Source organism: Jatropha curcas, chromosome 4, assembly GCF_041381405.1.
Source record: "Jatropha curcas cultivar XTBG-Jc1 chromosome 4, XTBG_Jcur_1.0, whole genome shotgun sequence".
Taxonomy (NCBI): domain Eukaryota; kingdom Viridiplantae; phylum Streptophyta; class Magnoliopsida; order Malpighiales; family Euphorbiaceae; genus Jatropha; species Jatropha curcas.
The window spans coordinates 9,194,792-9,216,246 of NC_143154.1; the positions used below are offsets into that span (position 1 = coordinate 9,194,792).

General features: G+C 40.0%; 2 pseudogenes; both read right to left on the reverse strand.

Moving 5' to 3' along the window:
* Positions 1-1,210: 1,210 nt before the first annotated feature.
* LOC149496815 (uncharacterized) lies at positions 1,211-10,504 on the reverse strand (annotated as a pseudogene).
* Positions 10,505-18,349: 7,845 nt separating this feature from the next.
* On the reverse strand, positions 18,350-21,132 carry LOC149496816 (uncharacterized; annotated as a pseudogene).
* Positions 21,133-21,455: the final 323 nt, after the last annotated feature.

Below are 21,455 nucleotides of genomic sequence, written 5' to 3' on the forward strand. Positions count from 1 at the left end.
TCATGCTCTTGCATGTTCTTCTTAATTAGAGTGATTGTGAGAATTTGCTATCCTCTAATTGCATCAAGAATTAAGGTAAACTTATCAATTCATTTGTGGCGTTTATCTTGTTCTTTGCTCGATTATTGGTGTTACCGTTTCATTATAAACGTGGGGTGCCATAGAGCGTTTTAATCTCGATTATTGGTGTTTCCGTTTCATTATAAACGTGGGGTGCCATAGAGGCGAACTTACATCTCATTCCTTTGATTTCCGATCCCGGTTCCGTGTCAGGGAAGAAAGAAACAAAACATGTATGTAAAAGATAAAGAGATCCGTAGCAGTGTTGGTGAGGGTAGATCAATCTTAATGATTCGGTTTAAGGAAACTTTGCTTAATTTGCTTGACATTGACACTTCTTCTTTGCCTCCTAGTTTTGTTTCTTTGTTGCAGGAGTTTTCTGATGTGTTTCCTGATGAAATGCCTAGCGGACTACCACCCCTAAGAGGCATTGAGCATCAGATTGACTTCGTGCCCGGAGCCACAATTCCTAATAGGCCAGCGTATAGGAGCAACCCCATGGAGACTAAGGAGTTGCAGCGCCAAGTTGATGACCTGTTGTCTAAGGGATTTGTGAGGGAGAGTATGAGCCCATGTGGAGTGCCTGTATTACTTGTGCCTAAGAAGGACGGTTCTTGGAGGATGTGTGTTGACTGCCGAGCTGTCAACAAAATCACAGTTAAGTATCGCCATCCAATTCCTAGGCTAGATGATATGTTAGATGAACTGCATGGTAGTAAATATGATACGGAATGGCTACCACTCAAACATAGAGTTCGAGGAAGCATGGGGAACACCTAAGTTTCTCACATTGATGGAAGCACATGTGGAGTTGGAACCTGAATTTCCAGCCTATGACATGCCTAGACAGTGCTATGTTAGCACGCCCATGCAAGGTGGCACGCCCAAGACCGTGCAAGCCTCTGGCTTGCCAAGGAAGATCAAGTTACATGAAGCACGCCCGTGCCAAATAGCACGCCCAAGCAGCACGCCCGTGCAAGGAAGCACACCCCAGACCGTGCACCTTACTGACTCTTGCAGAGGAACCTCTTCCATGCGCGCACGCCCGTGCAAGCGGACACGCCCAATGCCGTGCACTTCTCTGCCTCTCGCGAAGGAAGTCACACCATGCGCGCACGGCCGTGCATCTTGACACGCCCTGGACCGTGCACTAGCCTGCCTCTCAAATTTTAGTTAGCTTATTTTGTGTTTTTTGCAATGCTAATGGGTTGGGCCTCCTATAATTCGACCCCCATGATTATTTTAGCCTTGGTTTGTTTAGATTTAGTTAATCTTTAGTGGATTTGGATTAGATCTCCAAATCCTTAAGTTGTTATGATTTTGTTAGTCAACTCCTTAGTTGGTTTAGATTTGCTAAATCCTACTCCTTAGCTAACTCTAAATCCTCTAAGGATCTGGACCTCTTAGATTAGTATAAATAGCTTGTTATTTTGTAATTATCGAAAAACAAATTATTCAATCAATTAAAGAGAGATTTTCTTCTTCCATGCCTTTGGCGTGTTCATGTTTTTAGAGAGTGTGAGATTGCATTCTTCTAATTGCATCAAGAATCAAGGTAAACTTATCAATCTAATTGTGGCATTTATCTTATTCTTTTTCTCTATTATTGGTGTTCTTGCTTCTTTAAGCTTTGGGTGCCATAGAGGGGTTTAGTTTGATCTTGGATCTCTTCCAAAACTTGTCATAGAGTTCATGAAATTTATTTTCATTAGGTTCCGCGTCAGTTTGGTATCAGAGCCAAAGATTAAGGTAAATTCTTATTTATCTTAGCTCTAGGATCTGTGTTTATTTGTTTTCTTATTCTTATTGTTCTTGTGTTTGTTTTTCTTCTTCATCTCGTTTCTTTGTGTGTTTGTTTTCTTTTGTTTAGTTTCAATTCGTTTTTGCTTCAATTAAATTTAGTAATTTCGTGCTTGTTTCAATTCTGGAAGTTTAGATCTTAGATCTTGTTGCTAAAAAAAAAAAAAAAAAAAAAAAAAAAAAAAAAAAAGTATAGAAAGAAAATTTCGTCCACCATTGAAATTGCTTGTGTGGATCTTGTTTTGTTCCTGAATCCAAGGGATTTGATCCTAATTCAAAGGGATTTTACCTTATTTTGTGGGATTTTGCCATATTTTGTGGGATTATTCCTAATCCTTAGGAGATTTGACCATATTTAGTGGGATTGTCCCTAATCCTAAAAGGATTTGACCATATTTTATGGGATTTAGTTATCCACTATAATCTTGTGATAAAATCCAATCTTAACTACTTGTGGATAAGATGACAAAAATTAGTTGACCATATCTTTTGAGATTGAGCAAAATCTACTACAATCCTTGTCAAATCTAAGAATCCTACTTAATTTGGGTTGCATTAAAAGGGACACGAGACAGCACGCCCGTGCTACACCTCAAGCACACCCGTGCACTTTTCTGACTTCCACTTGTTGGACTAAGATCTTACACACACGCCCGTGCTCCATCTAGCACGCCCGTGCACGGTTCTGAACCTATTAAACAAATTGTTTTCTTTTGTTTTTCTTTGATTGCTTGCTTTTAATACGACCCTAGCCAATTAACAAGTACTCTTGCAAATCAACAAGGAACATCTAGCGGAAAGCATGCAATCTCGGAAGTACCCGACAATCCCTTTAACCCCCAAGTACTCTTGAAGAGAGAAAGCAAGGAATTTAGAACAAGAATCAGAAACTTACCTTCAAGTACTCTTGAAAACAACTCTGAAATTCTTGGTGCAACTAATCTTGTAGAACTCACAAGCTTAACTACTAAGGATATTTTGGTTCTATGAAGAACACAATCTGTTCTTGAAAGAACAAGAAGAAAACGGTTTGTTTTGATTTCAATTCAATGGTGGCTGTTGTGCAACTCTTACAACAATATAAGTAACCTAAGCTAACCCTAATGTGGCCCAAATGGGCTTAATTAAATACAAGTCCAAGCTAACTACTTAAAACAATCCTGACTTAAACATTAACTAACTTAGGCTGGCCCTACTCTAGAAAATAAGCCCAACCAACCTTACACTTAATTAATTAAGTCCACTAAAAGAATTTAAACAAAATAGGGCAAATGGGCCGAAGGCCCTACACAACCCATACTTAAGCTCATAATAAGATAACAACCTCCTAAATTTGCCTAAGTATAGAATCATGTAAAATGCATCAAATGGCAGCCTCATTGCACGCCTCAAGCATCATAACAAGCTTTGGTGCTTCTTCAAGTTCAATCTCACATCTTGCATAATTATGATCTTGAAGCTCTAATGTGATTTGTTCTTGAGCAAATGCATTCAAGGCTGTTCGTAGCTTTGTTGCACGAGCTCTTGTGATTGGCCCCACGGGTAGAGCTAGAGGATCCTTCACCTTGCTTCCTTGATCCGTATCATTCCCTCCCTCCTCAAAAAGATTTGTCCTCAAATCTGAATCATAATCAAATGGAGAAAGGTCAGAAACATTAGAGGTAGCAGACACGCCATACTCACCTGGTAGATCAATCTTGTAGGCATTGTCATTGATCCTCTCCAACACTTGAAAAGGCCCATCACCTCGGGCCGCAAGCTTTCCTTTCCTTTGGTTTGGAAATCTTTCCTTCCTCATGTGCACCCAAACCCAATCTCCAGGTTGAAATATCACACGCCTCCTTCCCTTGTTGGCACGGTCAGCATAGCTTTTGTTCTTCATGTCTATATGAGCCCTAGCTTTAGCATGTATCTCCCGGATCAATTCAGCCTTCTTTTCACCATCTAAGTTAGCAATTTCACTTAAAGGCAAAGGAAATAAATCAAGTACAGTTAAAGGATTAAAACCATACACAAGCTCAAATGGACTATAACCACTAGAAGAATGTATAGACCTATTATAAGCAAATTCAATGAAAGGCAAACAATCCTCCCAAGTTTTCAGATTCTTACCAACCACCGCTCTAAGTAAAGTACCTAGAGTTCTGTTAACTACCTCAGTCTGTCCATCCGTTTGGGGATGACAAGTAGTAGAGTACAGCAACTTTGTACCAAGCTTACCCCATAAAACACGCCAAAAGTGAGAAAGGAATTTGGCATCAAGGTCTGAGACTATGGTGCGTGGCACCCCATGCAATCTCACAACCTCCCTGAAAAACAACTCAGCAATATGGACAGCATCATCACTCTTATGGCATGCAATGAAATGTGCCATCTTACTAAACCTGTCCACAACAACAAAAATACTATCCCTACCACGCTTTGTTCTGGGCAATCCAAGTACAAAATCCATAGAAACATCAATCCAAGGCAAAGTAGGTACAGGTAAAGGCATATAAAGGCCATGAGGCATAGATTTAGACTTAGCTTGCTTACATGCTATGCACACACCACACAGTTTCTCTACATCCCTACGCATATGTGGCCAAAAGAAATGTTCAGCAAGTATATCATATGTTTTAAGAACACCAAAATGCCCCATAAGTCCTCCACAATGCGATTCTAATACAAGCAATTCACGCATAGAACATTTGGGTATACAAAGTTTATTTCCCTTAAATAAAAACCCCTCATGCCTAAAGAATTTATTAAATGCCCCATGTTCACATGCACTCCAAATAAGACCGAAGTCATCATCATCAACATACAAGGATTTTATATGCTCAAATCCTAACAACTTAGCATTAAGAGTAGTAATTAAAGCATACCTCCTAGAAAGTGCATCAGCCACAATATTTTCTTTCCCTTGCTTGTATTTAATCACAAAAGGAAACTGTTCAATGAATTCAACCCACTTACCATGTCTCTTGTTCAACTTACCTTGTCCCTTGAGATGCTTTAAAGACTCATGGTCAGTGTGTATGACAAATTCTTTGGGTAGAAGGTAATGTTGCCATACCTCCAATGCTCTCACTAGAGCATATAGCTCCTTGTCATAGGTTGAATAATTGAGTTGCGATCCATTGAATTTCTCACTGAAATAGGCAATAGGCTTTCTCTCCTGCATCAACACTGCACCAATACCTACACCAGAAGCGTCACACTCAATCTCAAATGTTTTATCAAAGTCAGGTAAAACTTAAATAGGAGCAGAACAAAGAATGGATTTTAAAGTATCAAATGCCCTTTGTTGCGCTTCCCCCCATTTGAACCCAACTTCCTTCTTTACCACCTCTGTGAGTGGGGCTGCTATAGTAGAGAAGTCCTTCACAAACCTCCGGTAGAAGCTTGCCAAGCCATGGAAACTCCTCACCTCAGATATAGATTTAGGAGTTGGCCATTCTCGAATTGCTTTAACCTTCTCCTCATCGACTTCAATCCCCTGTGCACTCACAACAAAACCAAGAAAAACAAGCCTATCTATGCAAAAAGTGCATTTCTGTAGTTTAGCATATAACTTTTCAGCTCTCAAAGTTATCAATACTAACCTAACATGCTCAATATGCTCATCAATAGATTGGCTATAAATCAGTATATCATCAAAATAAACCACAACAAATTTGCCTAGAAAAGCACGTAAGATATGGTTCATTAATCTCATGAAAGTACTAGGTGCATTTGTTAGACCAAATGGCATAACCATCCACTCATATAAACCATATTTAGTCTTAAAGGCAGTTTTCCATTCATCACCTAACTTCATTCTAATTTGATGATATCCACTCATTAAATCAATTTTCGAAAAGTATTTACTACCATGCAGTTCATCTAACATATCATCTAGCCTAGGAATTGGATGGCGATACTTAACTGTGATTTTGTTGACAGCTCGGCAGTCAACACACATCCTCCAAGAACCGTCCTTCTTAGGCACAAGTAATACAGGCACTGCACATGGGCTCATACTCTTCCTCACAAATCCCTTAGACAACAGGTCATCAACTTGGCGCTGCAACTCCTTAGTCTCCATGGGGTTGCTCCTATACGCTGGCCTATTAGGAATTGTGGCTCCGGGCACGAAGTCAATCTGATGCTCAATGCCTCTTAGGGGTGGTAGTCCCTAGGCATTTCATCAGGAAACACATCAGAAAACTCCTGCAACAAAGAAACAAAACTAGGAGGCAAAGAAGAAGTGTCAATGTCAAGCAAATTAAGCAAAGTTTCCTTAAACCGAATCATTAAGATTGGTCTACCCTCACCAACACTGCTACGGATCTCTCTCTCTTTTACATACATGTTTTGTTTCTTTCTTCCCTCTCTTGGTGTTTCACTCACCAATGGGCCATTCAATTGTTTCTTTTCACTCTTGGCCTCTTTTCCCTTTTTTTCTTTATCTTTATTTTCTCCCTCCCCCTGAATACAATTCTGCCCCTCACTTTCTAATATCCTCTTTTGGTCCATATAGACCTCTGGTGGTGTCAAAGGAGCTAGAACCACATGTTTACCCAAATAGGTAAGAGAGAACCGGTTGGTGTACCCATCATGCTGGACTCGCCTGTCGTATTGCCATGGGCGGCCTAGAAGAATATGCCCAGCTAGCATAGGTACTACATCACAAGTGACCTCATCCTTGTACCATCCAATGGAGAATGGCACCTTCACCTGTTTGTTTACTCTTACAGAACCCATATCATTGAGCCATTGAAGCTTATATGGCCTTGGGTGCGGTACACATGTCAAACCCAATTTCTGCACCATGCTCAAACTAGCTACATTAGTGCAACTTCCACTATCAATAATCAAAAGACATACCTTGTTAAGTACCAAGCATCTAGTATGGAATATATTCTCTCTTTGTTCTAAGCTCTCCTCTTGAACTTGCATGTTGAGAACTCGCCTAGTAACTAGTAATTGTCCCATCTCAGGTTGTAAAACTTCATCATCAACCTCATCATCATCATGGCAGTCTTCAAGTGGTGGCATTGGGTTTTCTTCATCCTCAGATTCAGAATAGGTGTATCCATCCCTAATCACTATTACTCTCTTATTAGGGCATTGAGAAGATATATGGCCCTTCCCAAGACCCTTGAAACATTTGATGTCTCTACTAGGAGTATTGGAACTTGAACCCTTTGAATAAGTTGGCACATTAGGCGTGAATGCCTTAGGCACTGAATCTGTCCCCTTTTGTGTAGAGCTTTGAAACTCTTTTTTCTCCTCCCTTTTAGGCCATCTAGCACCCCAAGAATTGCTGTTGTTGTTGGCAGCCCTATATGATGTGGTGCTTTTCCCTTTTCTCTGCTTCTCTAACTTCATAGCCATATTCAGCATCTCCTCCATGGAATCATACTTGTACATCTCTAATGCATCAGCTATGTCTTTATTAAGGCCACCTAGGAATCTAGCCATGGTCACCTCCTCATTTTCCTCAATGTGTGCTCTAGCCATGCACATCTCCATATCCTTATGATAGTCTTCTACTGATTTGGCTCCTTGGACGAGTCTATGAAGCTTCTGATGCAACTCCCTGAAATAATGCTCAGGAAGAAAACGTTTTCTCATTACCTCCTTCATGTCTTCCCAATTGTGGATAGGTCGTCTTCCCACTTTTCTTCCACTCTGATTAAGTTGATCCCACCAAAATAGAGCATAGTCTTGGAACTCTAAGGCTGCAATTTTCACCTTTTTTTCTTCAGTATACCTGTTGCATTCAAAGATCATCTCGACCTTCCTCTCCCATTCTAAGTATTCGTCTGCATTGTTTCGGCCTTTGAAAGGTGGCACCTTGAGTTTGATGTTACCCAAGTTACCATCTAATGGTGTGTCAACCTCTTCGTCATCCTCTCCATAGTAAGTTTCATTTCTGTAAACACGGCCTCTACCAATCCCTCTTCCTCTTCCTCTATTATTTCTACCTCCTCTTGCCCACATAGGCTCTCTATGCCATTCATCATCCTCTTCTTCATACTCTTCATGCCAAGGTTGTCTAGAGTGCTCTTTGGAAGTGGTTGCACCCCTCCTTGTGGCATTAGGGTCATGTCTTTCTGTCCTTTGTTCCTGAAGTTCCAGTCTATCATTAAAACTCTCCATAAGCCTAGTGATTCGTCCCATCTCTCCAGAGAAGGCATCTAGAAAGGCTTGTAGTTTTGGATCTTCAACTTTGAGAGGGCTGTCATTCTTATCTCTAGATGAATCAGACATCCTGAAATAGAATACAAACACAAAACTAAAGGAAATGGTTAGTTTATCACTCCCTCACGTGTTTCTCTCTTTATTTGGCTTTTTCACAATATGTGGGTTTCACTCCAGCCTTTTACCACTCTTTCCACTTGAATAATTGCACTTCAGAATCCCAAAGTTGCTACAAAAGTCAAGAGAAAGTTAGGAAAACAAAGAATATAATTAAGTAATGCACAAACTCTATCAAGAAATCACAATGTTTGAATGGCAATACAAGAATAAGAAAGGTGTTGACGCGGAACCCAATGAAAATAAATTTCATGAACTCAATGACAAGTTTTGGAAGAGATCAAAGATCTAGAATAAATTCCCCTCTATGGCACCCAAAGCTTAAAGAAGCAAGAACACCAATAATAGAGTAAAAGAATAAGATAAACGCCACAAAGAATTGATAAGTTTATCTTGATTCTTGATGCAATTAGAAGAATGCAATCTCACACCCTCTAAAAACATGAACACGCCAAAGGCATGGAAGAAGAAGAACTCTCTTTTAATTGATTGAATAATTGTTGTCAATAATTACAAAATAACAAGCTATTTATACTAATCTAAGAGGTCCAGATCCTTAAAGGATTTAGAGTTAGCTAAGGAGTAGGATTTAGCAAATCTAAACCAACTAATGATATGACTAGCAAAATCATAACTACTTAATGATTTGGATATCTAATCCAAATCTACTAAAGATTGACTAAATCTAAACAAATCTAGGATAAGGAATAATTAATCCAAACCAACTAAGGATAAGGAATAATTAATCCAAACCAACTAAGAAAAAGTAATAATTAATCCAAATCAACTAAGGATAAGGACTAACTAATCCAAACAAACTAAGGATAAGGAATAATTAATCCAAACCAACTAAGGATAAGGAATAATTAATCCAAACCAACTAAGGATAAAAATAAAAAGGTGGCCCAATTTATTGTGGCCCAACCCGTTAACAACATTACAACTCAAAACTAACAAAAATGGGCTAACTTATTACGCCAAAGTTATGCTCTAGTATGGCCAGGGCATGCCATATGCTGGAATTTCAGATTCCATCTCAACATGTGGTTCCATTAATGTGAGAAACTTAGGTGTTCTCCATGCTTCCTTTAGATCTATGGTTGAGTGGTAGCGATTCCGTATCAATTGGGCCTCCAATATTTCGTCCACCTTTGAATAATTAGCCTTATTTTGATTAGATTTAGTCAATCTTTAGTGGATTTGGATTAGATCTCCAAATCCTTAAGTTGTTATGATTTTATTAGTCTTATCCTTAGTTGGTTTAGATTTGCTAAATCCTACTCCTTAGCTAACTCTAAATCCTTTAAGGATCTAGACCTCTTAGAATAGTATAAATAGCTTGTTATTTTGTAATTATTCAATAAATTAAAGACTACTTCTTCATGCTTAGGCGTGTTCATGTTTTTAGAGGGTGTGAGATTGCATTCTTCTAATTGCATCAAGAATCAAGGTAAACTTATCAATTCTTTGTGGCGTTTATCCTATTCCTTTACTCTATTATTGGTGTTCTTGCTTCTTTAAGCTTTGGGTGCCATAGAGGGGAATTTATTCTAGATCTTTGATCTCTTCCAAAACTTGTCATTGAGTTCATGAAATTTATTTTCATTGGGTTCCGCGTCAATAGCAGCCTTAGGGATGAAGTCCCTAATGTAGTTAATGAACCCAAGGAATTGTTGGACTTGGACTTTGGAAAGGTTGGAGTCTGGAAAGTGGGCTAACTCTTGGGCCAGATGTGGGCCTGGTTGGTACTGGCCATCTTTAATGTGGAGTCCAAGGAAATCAATTTCCTGTTTGCCAATAATGGACTTCTTCTCAAAGAGCATAACTCCATAGGAATGGACCAGAGAATGGAATTGGATCAACAGATCTTCATGGGCCTTAGAAGTTTCAGAGAACAATAGGATATCATCAATATAAATGATGCAACTGTGGAGCAAGGGCTCAAAGATTCTGATCATTGCCCGTTGAAAGATTGAAGGAGCAGTTTTAAGACCAAATGGCATTACAGTCCATTGATACTGTGCATCAGGAATACAGAAGGCAGTCTTGTATCTATCTTCAGGAAGAATTCCCAATTGCCAAAACCAGATTTGAGATCAAACTTTGAAAAGAACTTGGCATTCTGAAGATGAATCAGGAGAGAGGAAATCTTGGGAATAGGAAACTTGTCATCTGCAAGGAAATGATTCAGTGGTTTATAATCAATAACAAGTCTCTTTTTTCCTCGAAGTTGTTCTGTGCGTTTGTTCACATAGAATGCTTGACATGCCCATGGAGAGGTAGTGGGTTCAATGAGGCCTTGTTGTAATAGTTCCTGACATTCAACACAGGCTAAGGCTAAATCAGAGGGAGACATACCTGGGTGGCTAGCTTTGGTAGGATTAATGTCTTCATTGAGCTTGAAGGGAAGAGAGACAAAGAAATCAAGATTTTTGTACAGAGGAGAGGGATGGTTGAAGGTGAGATGAGACGTTGCCCAACATGGAGAGAATAATTCTTTTATGTGAGCAAAGTCAAGAGGAACAGCAGCTATACAAAACTGGTTGGGACTGTTGGTGTATGGTTTGAACTGTCTTTTGTATTTAATACCAGAGGGAAGGATTTGGAGGTTTTGAGCATGGTGATAGACATCAAAGCCAATCAGAAGATCACGGCCAAAGAGGTAGGACCCAATGACATGAGTCCATATGATACAATCAGGAAAGAACTAAAGGCCAATTTTCTTCTTAGTAATCATAGTAGTCTGGAACTTTTTGCCATCAGCGGCTGAGAAATGGAGGATTTTCTTTTTTCAGGCATGAGCAGGTAGCACATCAGGATTGATCATTGTACAATGTGAACCAGTGTCAAAGAGAGCGGTAACTGTAACAGGTTTTGCATACTTATCAGGAAGAACGTGCATTGAAATCAAGGGCACAGGATGAGAAAACTAAACTGAACTTATATCAGGTGAGGAAGGTAGGGATTCTTCAGTAATGCGACCCTAGCTAATTAACAAGTACTCTTGCAAATCAACAAGGAAATCTAGCGGAAAGCATGCAATCACGGAAGTACCCGTCAATCCCTTTAACCCCCAAGTACTCTTGAAGAGAGAAAAACAAGGAATTTAGAACAAGAATCAGAAACTTACCTTCAAGTACTCTTGAAAACAACTCTGAAATTCTTGGCGCAATTAATCTTGTAGAACTCACAAGCCTAATTACTAAGGAAAATTCGGTTCTATTCATGCAAGGATGAAGAACACGGTTTGTTCTTGAAGAACAAAGAAAACACGTTGGTTTTGATTCAAATTAATGTTGGCTGCCGTGCAGCTCTTTACAATGCAATATAAATAACCTAAGCTAACCCTAATTTAGCTATTAACTTAAGTTAGCCCAGGCCTAAACCTTATGTGGCCCAAATGGGCTTAATTAAATACAAGTCCAAAGCTAACTAATTAAAACAAGCCTGACTTAAACATTAACTAATCTAGGACTGGCCCAACTCTGGAAAATAAGCCCAACCAGCCTTACACTTAATTAATTAAGTCCACTAATAGAATTTAAATAAAAGCAAGACAAATGGCCAGAGGCCCTACACAGCCCATACTTAAGCTCATAATAAAATAACATCCTCCTAAATTTGCCTAAGTATAGAACCATGTAGAATGCATCAATGGGCAGCCTCTTTGCACGCCTCAAGCACCATAACAAGCTTTGGTGCTTCTTCAAGTTCAATCTCACATCTTGCATAATTATGATCTTAAAGCTCCAATGTGATTTGTTCTTGAGTAAATGCATTCAAGGCTGTTCGTAGCTTGGTTGCACGAGCTCTTGTGATTGGTCCCTCGGGTAGAGCTAAAGGATCCTTCATCTTGCTCCCTTGATCTGTATCATTCCCTCCCTCCTCAAAAAGATTTGTCCTCAAATCTGAATCATAATCAAATGGAGAAAGGTCAGAAACATTAAAGGTAGCAGACACGCCATACTCACCTGGTAGATCAATCTTGTAGGCATTGTCATTGATCCTCTCCAACACTTGAAAAGGCCCAACACCTCGAGCAACAAGCTTTCCCTTCCTTTGGTTTGGGAATCTTTCTTTCCTCATGTGCACCCAAACCCAATCTCCAGGTTGAAATACCACACGCCTCCTTCCCTTGTTGGCACGGTCAGCATAGCTTTTGTTCTTCATGTCTATATGAGCCCTGGCTTTAGCATGTATCTCCCTAACCAATTCAGCCTTCTTTTCACCATCTAAGTTAGCAATTTCACTCAAAGGCAAAGGAGATAAATCAAGTACAGTCAAAGGATTAAAACCATACACAAGCTCAAATGGACTATAACCACTAGAAGAATGTATTGACCTATTATAAGCAAATTCAATGAAAGGCAAACAATCCTCCCAGGTTTTCAGATTCTTACCAACCACCGCTCTAAGCAAAGTACCGAGAGTTCTGTTAACTACCTCAGTCTGGCCATCCGTTTGGGGGTGACAAGTAGTAGAGTACAGCAACTTCGTACCAAGCTTACTCCATAAAACACGCCAAAAATGAGAAAGGAACTTGGCATCACGGTCTGAGACTATGGTGCGTGGCACCCCATGCAATCTCACAACCTCCCTGAAAAACAACTCAGCAACATGGACAGCATCATCACTCTTATGGCATGCAATGAAATGTGCCATCTTACTAAACCTGTCCGCAACAACAAAAATACTATCCCTACCTCGCTTTGTTCTGGGCAATCCAAGTACAAAATCCATAGAAACATCAGTCCAAGGCAAAGTAGGTACAGGTAAAGGCATATAAAGGCCATGAGGCATAGATTTAGACTTAGCTTGCTTACATGCTATGCACACACCACACAATTTCTCTACATCTCTATGCATTTGTGGCCAAAAGAAATGTTCAGCAAGTATATCATATGTCTTAAGAATCCCAAAATGCCCCATAAGTCCCCCACAATGTGATTCTAACACAAGCAATTCACGCATAGAACATTTGGGTATACAAAGTTTATTTCCTTTAAATATAAACCCCTCATGCCTAAAGAACTTGTTGAAGGCCCCATGTTCACATGCACTCCAAATAAGACCGAAGTCATCATCATCAACATACAAGGATTTTATATGCTCAAATCCTAACAACTTAGCATTAAGAGTAGTAATTAAAGCATACCTCCTAGAAAGTGCATCAGCCACAATATTTTCTTTTCCCTGCTTGTATTTAATAACAAAAGGAAACTGTTCAATGAACTCAACCCACTTACCATGTCTCTTGTTCAACTTACCTTGTCCCTTGAGGTGCTTTAAAGATTCATGGTCAGTGTGTATGACAAATTCTTTGGGTAGAAGGTAATGTTGCCATACCTCCAATGCTCTCACTCAAGCATACAGCTCCTTGTCATAGGTTGAATAATTGAGCTGCGCCCCATTGAGTTTCTCACTGAAATAGGCAATAGGCTTTCGTTCCTGCATCAACACTGCACCAATACCTACACTAGAGGCGTCACACTCAATCTCAAATGTTTTATCAAAGTTAGGTAAAACTAAAATAGGAGCAGAGCAAAGAATGGATTTTAGAGTATCAAATGCCCTTTGTTGCGCTTCCCCCCATTTGAACCCAACTTCTTTCTTTACCACCTCTGTGAGTGGGGCTGCTATGGTAGAGAAGTCCTTCACAAACCTTCGGTAGAAGCTTGCTAAGCCATGGAAACTCCTCACCTCAGATATAGATTTAGGAGTTGGCCATTCTTGAATTGCTTTAACCTTCTCCTCATCAACCTCAATCCCCTGTGCACTCACAACAAAACCAAGAAAAACAAGCCTATCTATGCAAAAAGTGCATTTCTGTAGCTTAGCATATAACTTTTCAGCTCTCAAAGTTATCAATACTAACCTAACATGCTCAACATGGTCATCAATAGATTGGCTATAAATCAGTATATCATCAAAATAAACCACAACAAATTTGCCTAGAAAAGCACGTAAGACATGGTTCATTAATCTCATGAAAGTACTAGGTGCATTAGTTAGACCAAATGGCATAACCATCCACTCATATAAACCATATTTAGTCTTAAAGGCAGTTTTCCATTCATCACCTAACTTCATTCTGATTTGATGATATCCACTCATTAAGTCAATTTTAGAAAAGTACTTACTACCATGCAGTTCATCTAGCATATCATCTAGCCTAGGAATTGGATGGCGATACTTAACTGTGATTTTGTTGACAGCTCGGCAGTCAACACACATCCTCCAAGAACCGTCCTTCTTAGGCACAAGTAATACAGGAACTGCACATGGGCTCATACTCTCCCTCACAAATCCCTTAGACAACAGGTCATCAACTTGGCGCTGCAACTCCTTAGTCTCCATGGGGTTGCTCCTATATGCTGGCCTGTTAGGAATTGTAGCTCCAGGCACAAAGTCAATCTGATGCTCAATGCCTCTTAGGGGTGGCAGTCCGCTAGGCATTTCATCAGGAAACACATCAGAAAACTCCTGCAATAAAGAAACACAACTAGATAGCAAAGAAGAAGTGTCAATGTTAGTCAAATTAATCAAAATTTTCTTAAACCGAATCATTAAGACTGGTCTACCCTCACTAACACTGCTTTGGATCTCTCTCACATACATGTTTTGTTTCTTTCTTCCCTCTCTTGGTGTTTCACTCACCATTGGGCCATTAATTTTTTTTATGTCTTTTGTGGCCTCTTTTTTTTCAACCTCACTCTTTACACTCGTTCGTTCTCTCGAGCTCAAAGCATCAATTCCATTTTCCCTCAAAGCTGAAGCCTCTCTCTCAAGTAGCTTCTTTTGATTAGCAGATACTTCAAATTCCTGCAAAGGGTCCACAAACACACTTGGCAAATGTGGGTTAGGATCATTACTGGACAAATAAGCTTCTTTGCACAAAGTTACAAATATAGGTTGATTGTTGTGCAAAACATGTTTAACCTCACTTGTCTTAGCTATTAAACTCACATGTTTTTCCTTTTCTTCTCCCTCTATCTTTTTATTTGCACTTTGTGTATTTTCACTCATTTTATTTTCTCTCTCTTTTTCTTCCTTTTCACCATCAAGTCTCATACCTTGCTTTTTTATATTGATCGACATACACTTCTTGTGACCAAACTGGTGTTAGAATGGTCTTCCGCTCATCCTTTGTGATTGAATACCTATTGAGGTAATCCACACTTTTCCTTCCTTGCACCCTTCCTAACTTATTGTTCAAATCCCTAAAGTAATAATCAAGATTATCAACCTCCTCATCTTCAGGAGTTTGAAATCTAATTGGTGTAGTTCTAGGACTAGCTCTTGTTGTACCCCTCCTTGTGGCATTGTGGTCATATCTTTTCCTCTGTTGTTCTTGAAGCTCTAATCTGTCATTAAAGCTATCCATAAACCTAGTGAATCGTCCCATCTTTGCAGAGAGAGCATCTAGAAAGGCTTGTTGTTTTGGATCTTCAACCTCGAGAGGGCTGTTATCCTTGTCTCTAGATGAATCAGACATCCTGAAATAAGATTGTAAACACAAAACGAAAGGAAATGGTTAGTTTATCACTCCCTCACGTGTTTCTCTCTTTATTTGGCTTTTCACAATATGTGGGTTTCACTCCAGCCTTTTACCACTCTTTCCACTTGAATAATTGCACTTCAGAATCCCAAAGTTGCTACAAAAGTCAAGAGAAAGTTAGGAAAGCAAAGAATATAATCAAGTAATGCACAAACTCTAACAAGAATTCACAACGTTTTGAATGGCAATACAAGAACAAGAAGGTGTATTGCTTGAAGTTAATAAACTAAAGTGAAGGAACAAGCAAATAACACTTTAGCAATGAAAAGAGGCAAAGCACGGGCGTGCTGGAACGGCACGGGCAAGTTTTGGACTTCCAGAGGCAAGCACGGGGTGTGCTATGTTTGGCACGGGCGTGCTTGGACTTCCAGAAGCAAGCACGGGCTGATTAGAGAGGTAGCACGGGCGTGCTTCTCCCAGCCTACAGAATCGCCTAGACTTCCAGAGGCGAGCACGGGCAGGCGCACGGGCGTGCTTCTGGGCGTGCTTCTCTCTGGACGTGTGAGGTCCAAAATTTCCTAACTACTAAGCTCTAATTGTTCCACACAAACAAATAATAGATTACTAGAATCAACAAATAGACAATTCTTGACAAGATGCACGAAGTTAATTCACTACAAAGTAAAATTAACTATGGACCTAATCAATCTAATTATCAAAGCTAGTATTCAAGAAAAATTTCCCAAGGACAATTTGTAACTATAGCAGTGCTAGGTTATCAATTCACTTTAGTGCACAATTTCAGGTTGTCACAAGTCAATTCTCAAGCTTCATACAAGCACATAGTTTGCTAGCATATAATTCTCAGGTCAAACGAATAACAATTCTTTTTTTTTTTTTCTTCAATGCGAATTGGCAGCAAAATATAAACAAAGATTCCTTTTCTTTTTTCGTTTTTTTTTTTTTTTTTTTAAGTCCCTAACCCTAGGATAGATTGAAATCCACAACCACAGTGCTCTGATACCAGATAATGCGACCCTAGCTAATTAACAAGTACTCTTGCAAATCAACAAGGAAATCTAGCGGAAAGCATGCAATCACGGAAGTACCCGTCAATCCCTTTAACCCCCAAGTACTCTTGAAGAGAGAAAAACAAGGAATTTAGAACAAGAATCAGAAACTTACCTTCAAGTACTCTTGAAAACAACTCTGAAATTCTTGGCGCAATTAATCTTGTAGAACTCACAAGCCTAATTACTAAGGAAAATTCGGTTCTATTCATGCAAGGATGAAGAACACGGTTTGTTCTTGAAGAACAAAGAAAACACGTTGGTTTTGATTCAAATTAATGTTGGCTGCCGTGCAGCTCTTTACAATGCAATATAAATAACCTAAGCTAACCCTAATTTAGCTATTAACTTAAGTTAGCCCAGGCCTAAACCTAATGTGGCCCAAATGGGCTTAATTAAATACAAGTCCAAAGCTAACTAATTAAAACAAGCCTGACTTAAACATTAACTAATCTAGGACTGGCCCAACTCTGGAAAATAAGCCCAACCAGCCTTACACTTAATTAATTAAGTCCACTAATAGAATTTAAATAAAAGCAAGACAAATGGCCAGAGGCCCTACATAGCCCATACTTAAGCTCATAATAAAATAACATCCTCCTAAATTTGCCGAAGTATAGAACCATGTAGAATGCATCAATGGGCAGCCTCTTTGCACGTCTCAAGCACCATAACAAGCTTTGGTGCTTCTTCAAGTTCAATCTCACATCTTGCATAATTATGATCTTGAAGCTCCAATGTGATTTGTTCTTGAGTAAATGCATTCAAGGCTGTTCGTAGCTTGGTTGCACGAGCTCTTGTGATTGGTCCCTCGGGTAGAGCTAAAGGATCCTTCATCTTGCTCCCTTGATCTGTATCATTCAGGTTCAGGAGATGATAATGGGAATAAGATAAGAGATGAGGAGTCTGAGAGACTAGGAGATGAGACAGGTGTAGGAATTTTACATGGTGAAGGTATATCAGGGAAACAATAGGAAATTTCTGCAAAGGAAAGGTCATCAAAAGGATTTGGACTTAGAGGGAGAGGTGACAAAGGACAAGAGATGAAGTCTGGAGATTCAGGACAATCAAAATCTGGGGGTTCCTGTTTAAGAGTAATAGGAGGACCAATAGTGAGGACAGAAGCCATGTCATCAGAATCTGTGTCGGAATCTGAATCAGAATCTGAGTAAGGCAGAGCAAATAGAGTTGCTGGTGAAGCTGAATCTTCTTCTGAGAACAGGGATTCCAAATCATGATTTGAATCATAATCAGGACAAGAAATTTTGAGTTGGTGAAGAAGAGCAATAGTCTGTTTAGGCTTCTTGGGACAATTCTTTGCATAATGCCCCTTTTTTCCACAGATACAACATCTATCTGACTTTTGACGAGACTTTGACTTCCTTTTGAACCAACACATCTTTCTGAAGTGATGCTTCTTCTTGCGGGGGAAGAACATGGACTTCTGATGCTTGGAATGTTTAGAATGCTTTGAGTGTTTTGAACGCCGAGGATGACATTCACAGGAAGTATCTTTGCACTTGGTTTGGAAAGGATGAGAACAAGCAGACTTTAACAGGGTATCACCTTTAGCAATCTTTTTGAAGAGTCGTTGTTGTTCACACATACGATCAACAGCTGTTAAAGTGAACTGCTAAATTTCACCAAGTTTGAGATTAGCAATATCGGTTCCACACATTCGTTGTACTTCAGGTTGAATGAGTTGAGGAAGAGAAGCAATGAATGTGAGTTTCAAGTTGTCATCTTTAAATCCACCAATCTCATGATAGAGATGATTCATCCGTTGATAGTGACGTTCCAAGTCACGGAACTTAAGGGAACAACACTTGCGATCAAAGAACTCTTGTTTACGCTGTTGAAAGATCAGCTGATAATTACCAAGGAATTGATTGTGAATAGTAACAAGAGCAGTACTGATTGTTGCACTTGCCAGGAATTGCTTTTGTTGATACTCTGAAAGACCGTTGAAAAACCATTCACGGAGAGAACCAGTAAAGCGAGATGAGAACTCAGCAAGCACCTTTTTCAAACTGGTATAAGGAGTAGTCATTTGGGTATCAAGCCAAGCATTAAATTCAAGCATATGACTACGCCATTTGCTGGGAGGAAGATCATCAAAAGTGAACCAGGGTCCTGTGGTAGGACGAGGAGGAACTGGTTGATCTGGATTTAGATCAGAAGGAGTATCATCAAAGGGGTCTTCTGGATGTTCAACTTTTGGTTCCATTGGTGGTTGTTCATTCATCAGGACTTGCGGGAACGATAATGAAGATGAAGTAGTTGAAAGTGAATCTTCTTCATCACTAGAAGAACCAGAAGCTGGAGTGGCCATAAACTGTTGAAAGGCAGGGCCTTTATCTTTGGATTCTGGAGGAGGTACAAAGCTTGTTTGAGAAGAAGAGGTAGAGGGTAAAGAAGATGAGGAAGGTCGTCTTCGAGGTTTAGGAGGTTCTCTTGGAATAAGATCAGCAATGGAAGGGAACATTTTTATAGGAGTTGGAGAAGGAGTAAACATTGGTGGAGGTAATGCATAGTCAAAGGGGTAAGACGGTGGAGGCACAGGAGGCTGTAAGATTCTATCTCTCTCAATCTCTTCGACCTGTCGGCGAAGCTGGCGAATTTCTCTTTCTTTCTCATTAAAGAGAGGAAAGGAAGGATTAGTTTCAATGAGAAAGTTGAGTTCTTTATCAAGCTTAGAAATACGTCGTAAAAGATCATCATGCATTTGCTGAGCTTCCTGTCGGAAGGAAGAGACAGAAGAAGCCAAATGATCATTCTTTTTCAAGGCTTGATTAGTTTGCCATCAATGTTTTTGAGATAGTTGTTTTGGACAATAGCATTTGAAGTTTGCTTGTTGAGAACTTCTTCTGAAGGGGAAATAGGCTGGAGGTTGCCAGTGGAGTGAACAACAGTTTGTCAAACATAAGGACTGGCTGTGACTCTTGATGTGGAATCACGGATTGTTTCAAGAGGAGGAAAGTCTTCAGGTTGCAGCATGCAACAAGACAAGGGAGGTGCTGGAGCAGAGGGAGTCTGATATGCTTCCAAGGAGCAAGAACAAATAGTAGGAGGTGGAGGACATTTAAGGAGTCCTTCTTCTGCAAGAATCTCAAAACAACGTTTGAGATAGTGATCTTTAGTCATGGGTTTATTTTTGGCTTTAGGAAGGCCAACCCATGGAGGAGGAGCATCATCATCATCAGCAAAAGGACGCTTTTGAGTAGAAGGGCGGCAAGACTGAGTCTTCCGGAGGAGAGGTTGAGATTCAATCTTGGTGATGGTAACTTCGGCATCATCAAGCCAACCATCATCTTCATACTTGCAAGGACAGTCAGGGTCACACATGTGGGGATTAGTATCCCAAAGGAAGTGACCATCATTTTTGGCAGCATAAATTTCTTTGCCAGTATGGGCAAAACTATGGATGGGAGCATGTTTGAGTGGTTTGCTCTTGACTGGTTGAATCAGAGAGACAGAGTGTCTCAGTTCAGAACTGGATGGGAGAAATGAAATCCGAACGGATTTATCCAGTTGGCAGACAAAGATAGGATCCTGTTGTTGAACAGGTTGAGGGAGTTGATGAAGCTTTTCATAGTTGGTAATCCAAGCAGAGGGAATAAGCTTCTCAAGCTCTTCTCTAGGCAGTTGCCTAGGAGTTTGGACAATAGTGGGAGTAGGACCACCATCAGCGAAGATGTATAAAGCATCACTGTGGGAGATGCCAGGTGTCTGTAGGTTAATAGCATGATCTTGAAGGCGGTAGACAATCTGGTGGTGTAAAGTAGCTGAGATGGTTTTTGGAACTTGGTCAGCACCAGTGATCTGTACTTGAACTTTCAAGGCTGTACTGAGGTGTGGATCTTCAAGAGACATGTTGAAATTGGGGAAGAAAGTGAGGACTACGCTACCAGCATTGAGGGTAGTAGCAATAGTGCCAATAACAGCATGCTCATACTGAAGATAACGGGTGTTTAGAAGAGACAGGCGAGCAGTGACAGGTAAGCCTCGTCGGCCATGATAGGATAGAACAAGATGGATGGCTCCAAAGTGGAGGTGAGTATATTTTTGCTTTTTCCATTGAGAGATGAACTGTTCAGGAATCTCTAAAGTAACATACTGTTCTGCAGGGGTAGATGACAAAACACACTGAGAAAGGGAGGAGGATTGAACATACTCTTTAATATTAACAGAGGGACGGCTAATAATTTGACGGAGGTGACGAGACAGAGATGGACTACGTTTAAACACAGCATAAGGGTTAAGGATAGGTACAAGGGAATTTTGGATCTGAGCGGACTCAGGGATATGGGAGATTTCTACAAGGTTATCTATTTTATCAGTAAGGTGCTGTTTACAAGTAGGTGGGAGTTGAAGGGAGGAGGTTTGAACAATAGGATTGTTGGTTACTGTTTCCATGAGTACTGTAGATCTCCTTCTTCCAATAGTTACTGTAGCAAAGGGGGTTTCAGGCATTAGGCTCTGATACCAGGTAGCCGAGAGCTGTCCACCCAGCATGGTATTCTGGTATCACCCCAGACCGTGCTTGCCTCTGCCTCTCATGAGGGAACTCCTACATTGAAGCACGCCCGTGCTAAATAGCACACCCCAGATCGTGCTTGTCTCTGCCTCTCATTAAGTTAGTTAGCTTATTTTGAGTTTTTGCTTTGTTAATGGGTTGGGCCTCCAATATTTCGGCCCCCCCCCTTTGATTAATTAGCCTTATTTTGTTTAGATTTAGT